This window comes from Phoca vitulina, unplaced genomic scaffold, assembly GCF_004348235.1.
Source record: "Phoca vitulina isolate PV1807 unplaced genomic scaffold, GSC_HSeal_1.0 scaffold11, whole genome shotgun sequence".
Taxonomy (NCBI): Eukaryota; Metazoa; Chordata; class Mammalia; order Carnivora; family Phocidae; genus Phoca; species Phoca vitulina.
Window position 1 is genome coordinate 9,100,124 of NW_022589714.1, and position 5,513 is coordinate 9,105,636.

Genomic DNA, 5,513 nt, shown 5'->3' on the forward strand with positions numbered 1-5,513 from the left:
CTTGATGTTGTGGACCTGGCTTTTTCTTTAATTTATAAATCCAGGCTTCACCTCCTGTAGGACCAATGGTGTGCTGGTACTAATTTCTACTGCCTTATGAGAACCAATTTTATATTTGGCTGGAATTTTGTAAGCTAGATAATAAACACAGTCATTATTAAAATTAAATTACACACTCCTTCAACCTCTGCCGCGGTCGCTGCCGCCGTCACCTCCGGAGAAGAAGGGAAGTGGGAGTGGAGCCCACGTTGGACGTCACCCAGGTCCTCCAGCCGCCCTGCCCCAAAGAGTGTAAGATGTTTGCCTGCGCCAAGCTCGCCTGCACCCCAGCTCTGATCGAGCTGGATCCAGAGTTGCCCACAGACCAATTTCTGCATCAGTGTTATCTCGACCAGAGGCTAGGACTGGAGAGGGCTCTACAGTATTTAATGGGGCCCAGAATGGTGTGTCTCAGCTAATCCAAAGGGAGTTTCAGACCAGTGCAATCAGCAGAGACATTGATACTGCTGCCAAATTTATTTGTGCAGGTGCTGCAACAGTGAGAGTGGCTGGTTCTGGTGCTGGTATTGGAACAGTCTTTGGCAGCCTTATCATTGGTTATGCCAGAAACCCTTCGCTGAAGCAGCAGCTGTTCTCATATGCTATCCTAGGATTTGCCTTGTCTGAAGCTATGGGTCTCTTTTGTTTGATGGTTGCTTTCTTGATTTTGTTTGCCATGTAACAGAAATTACTGCTTGAAATGTTGGCATTCATATTAATTACGGATGTAATTCTGTGTATCTTCCTGTGACTCCGAAAAATGTAGTATTGGTGTCATGGAAATGTACGTTATTTCCAAGGTCATTTCATTAAAGATGAAAACTTAAAAAAAAAATTAAATTACATAAACTTATGTAAATTCTATTAAAAACAAGTTCATCAATAGTCAAAGCTCATCAATTCCTAATTATTTTACTATATTTCATTATTACGTGTACTTCTGAGGGTTTTCTTTGTTTTTGTTTTTTTTTTAAAGATTTTATTTATTTATTTGACAGAGAGAGACACAGTGAGAGAGGGAACACAAGCAGCAGGAGCAGGAGAGGGAGAAGCAGGCTTCCCGTGGAGCAGGGAGCCCGATGCGGGGCTCTATCCCAGGACCCTGGGATCATGACCTGAGCCGAAGGCACCCGCCTAATGACTGAGCCACCCAGGTTTCCCCTTCTGAGGGTTTTTTAAACTTCAACTGTATCTGTATTCTAGAAATACTACATAGTTGTGTATTCTTGTCCTCACTTGGCTTTCTGTGACTTCATGTCAGTAGCTTTAAATGGGCCACATGCGAATATTTATACCATGGAAATTGTCAAAAAATACAAATCAGGGCTATTTTCCCTGGAAAGCCAGTTTAAAATCTTTATTAGCACACCACTGTGCAAATGTCATCCTTGGGAATTCATCACAGCTGAGAGAAACTGGAAATGACAATGGTAGACAGGCATGTAGAGATTAAAGTTCAGACCCACTATTCCCTAATTTTTAAAAGAATTATTTCCTTGATGATTATTCTTAAAATAAGTCTACAAGATTGCTGCATGGATCTTCTGAAACTGGCTTTTGAGAATCCACACCTACAATTTGCACCTTCTGCTTTTCCAGCAGCAACTACAAAGACTGATGGGATGCATTACAGAAGGTCAACAGACCATATGCCAAGGAGTTCCCTGGAAAATAGCCTGACATTTTGAGTCAGTGTTTCCTGACTTCTACCCAATGATAAACCTTATTATGAAAATGCAATTGAAAAGAGTACATAGTTTTCCCCAGAGTTCAAGGAGCATGTAAAGAGAGATAAAGTATAAGTAGGACAGTGGGGGAAATGGTTCTTTAGGGTGTAAAACATATATATTCCATTTTTAAAAATTCTACATTTTTGTAATAAGTTTTCAACCATCAGGGGTTCAGGTTGGGTGTCATATAGCTCTCATGTAGGTAAAACCAAATGAGGCTCACTTTCCCCTTCCAAGTTTCCTGAAGCTAACCCTTTTCCTTCCTTTTTACATGTTATCTCCACAAATAGAGCTGGTAAAAAGTATCTGTTACAATGACCTGGGCTTTACCATTCATGGAAAATCTCTCTAAATTATAGGCTTTTCCTCATAGAGACCATTTACCGTGGGCATAATACAAGGCTGTGTTCAACCATGCCACTCTTTGAACTAGCCGTACCATGTTATTACCACACTAAACTGGAGTGGCCAGTTTTTCTATAAATAAATATCCTCCTCACTGGGTAGATGAAAATCCTTAGTAGCAGTTCCTGTATTATTGATTTTATGGTTTCTAGCTTCTCTGCTGGGAATGACTTTTGAGTTGTTTTGAAAAAAGAAGTCTTGTAAACACTTGACTGTTGCTGAACTTGAGAAAAATCCGATCAGCAGGGAATCAATAACATTATTACTCAGCTGGATTCCCTGTAATTCTTCCATTTCTGGGCCAGGTGGGTGGATGAGGGTGAGGAGGTGAACTCTTTCAAAGAGATTGTATGTTCTTCCTGGATGCCATTTATGTCTTTGCAACAGTCCTTTAATTTTGTGGTGTTGGAAATGGAGCTAATAATGACAATTTGAACAAGACTGGCTTCCCCTCTGTGAAGGAGAACAAAGCAGAGATTATTAGCTTTCACAAAAGTGATTAGAAGCTTAATCAGCCACTCTGTGAGATACTCCATCATCCACATGAAATAAAGTCCAGGAACTCACTAGAATTGTATAGCTTTTCATACAGCATAAGAAGTCCAGGCAAACATTTTATCTTCAGGTCAGTGGTTTGGTTGTTGTTGCCATTTGTCTTGTTTTTTCTTTCTATAAACCCTCTAAAGGGATGCTTTGGAGATACTGAAAGTCAGGATGTCTTATAGAAGCTTCAGACTCCATCTGACTTCCTTCACTGCGATCTCTTGGGTTCTTACAGCTATATCCTCCAGACCTGGGAATAACTTCTTGGCCAGGAGCTCCGGTCACAAACCTGTGCTCCCAGAGTCACATCAGCTGTGTAGGTCACAGCTGAGTTCTCATCTTTTGCACCCATTCTGATATTGCTTTCTTATGAACTGGCCCTCAATTGAATTCTTAACCTGTTCACTCTTGCCTCAGGGCCTGGCTCGACATGCTGCCCTAAAACAGACTTCCCATGGTTGAGTTCCTGCTATCTTGTAACATTCTTCCTTGCTAGGGTCTGCCTGCCTGACTGTGCAACATGTGACCACTGATAACCAGATCCCCTGATGTGTGTCCACTTGTTTGGCTTTTCACCTATTACAGCCATCTGACTTTCAGTCCTGGCTACATATTTGAAACACAAGTGAACTTTTAGGAAATATTTATGTCTGGTCCTCACCCCTAAAAACTTGGATTTAGTTGGTCTTATGTGGGACACTGATAATTTTTTTAAAGGCCTTTGTTATGGACTAAATTATGCCCCCCTTAATTCATATGTTGAAGACCTAACCCCCAGTACCTCAAATGTGACTGCATTTGGAGATAGGGTCTTTAAATAGGCAACTAAATTAAAATGAGGTCATTAGGGTGAGCTGGAAAATAATATGACTGGTATCCTTATAAGAAGAAGAAATTAGGACACAGACATGTACGGAGAGAAGACCATGTGAAGACACAGGGAGAAGGCCATCTACAAACCAAAGAGAAAGACTTCAGAAGAAACAAACTGCTGACTTCTTGATCTCAGACTCTGAACCTCCAGAACTGTGAAAAAATAATTTTTGTTGTTTAAGCCACTCAGTCTGTCGTATTTGTTATGGCAGTCCTAGAAAACTAATACAGTCCTTAAGTAGATTCAATAAGTAGTCAGGAGTGGGAACCACTAATCGGGTTCTGAAGTTTTAACATACATCAAATCAACTAGAGAGGTTGTTAAAACACAGGTTACTGAATCTAAGCCTTAGCATTTCTGATTCAGTATCTCCTGAGTGGGGTCTAAGAATCTGCATTTCTATCAAATTTCTAGATAATACTAATGCAACTAGTCCTAGGACAATATTTGCAAACCAATGCACTAATTTATGTGTCACAGTTGGTCTTCCTTGAGTCTCCAGCTTCCCCCATCAACTCTTGATTGTTTTACTGACAGCTTCAGTACCCAGGGGTTCCCTAGTCCTTGATTCCCTTGGGCTGACCAAGTCAGCTGACCTTGATTCATACATGTATCTCCTTAGGAAAATGGAAATTCTGGGGGAGGGGGCATCTATGAATAGTTGCAATCTCAGTAAGTCTGTATATATGTTTGTGAATTTATGTATCTTTCCACAAAGAGTTTGAGGCAACTACTAAAATCTGAGAGAACTGGTTACTTCACATCTAAAGATCTGAATAAATGTTTCCATTTTAAATATTAGATGCATTCTATAGGTATTTTCTAGGCATTTTAAAAAAGCTTTTCTTCAATAATTTATTAACATTCATTTTGAAGAGTTAATAATAATAATAATAATAATAATGATAATGCTGTTTTAGATTTGAAGAGTACTTTGCAGTGTGCCAAGAAGAGGATATATGTGAAACTCCATCACCCACTTTAGTACTGTGAGGCTTAATTACACTGGAACTTTTCAGTTCTTTCTTCCTAACATCCATCTCTTTGACTCAGGATTAGCTGATGAATGAGAATTTCACTGTAGGAAGCCATTCCTATCCCCTGCTTATTCCTAAAGGTGTCTTTAAAGTTCAATTTGACCAACCTATCCTTTTAAGCACCCTGGAGGGGAAGACAGCCTTGGTCTGTGAGTTCCCTTTATGTCCCCAATGAACAGGACAGTGGAAAGCATGAATTAAGTATGCAATAAATAGCTGTTGAATCAATCAGAAAATGAAACTTTTATCCTGCACAGAATATGTTATTTCTCACCTTTCTTCCTTTGCATATGCTCTTTCTTCTCCTGGGCTAAAGACACCCTTTATCACCTAACTTGGGCTTCAAGATTCAGTACATAACTTACTCTGAATTGAGTTTGTGCCCCAGCAGAATCCATAACTGTGCTATTTCTCCCCCTTTGCTTTGAAATTCAGTGGCTATTGATTTAGTAATCCCATTGATAAGAGCTAACCTTTAGAGAGCTCTGTGCAAAGTGTATTCACATATGTAATTTCATTTAATCCTCAAAAGAATCACCTAGGGGCTTTTAGACACTACATTTCTCATCCCCACCTGAGACCAGATACATCAGAACATCTGGAGATGAATCCTAGGAGTTAGCATTTTAAAGAGCCTCTTGTGATTTTATTTTATTTTATTTATTTATTTATTTATTTTTAAAGATTTTATTTATTTATTTGACAGAGAGAGACAGCGAGAGCAGGAACACAAGCAGGGGGAGTGGGAGAGGGAGAAGCGGGCTTCCTGCCAAGCAGGGAGCCCCATGTGGGACTCGATCCCAGGACCCTGGGATCATGACCTGAGCCGAAGGCAGACACTTAACGACTGAGTCACCCAGGTGCCCCTGAGCCTCTTGTGATTTT

General features: G+C 40.1%; 1 pseudogene across 1 annotated transcript; it reads left to right on the plus strand.

Annotated features, from left to right (window-relative positions):
• Positions 1–296: 296 nt before the first annotated feature.
• Positions 297–845, plus strand: LOC116635833 (annotated as a pseudogene). The gene has a single exon (XR_004300217.1). The product of XR_004300217.1 is annotated as an ATP synthase F(0) complex subunit C3, mitochondrial-like (transcript).
• The last annotated feature ends 4,668 nt before the right edge of the window (positions 846–5,513 follow it).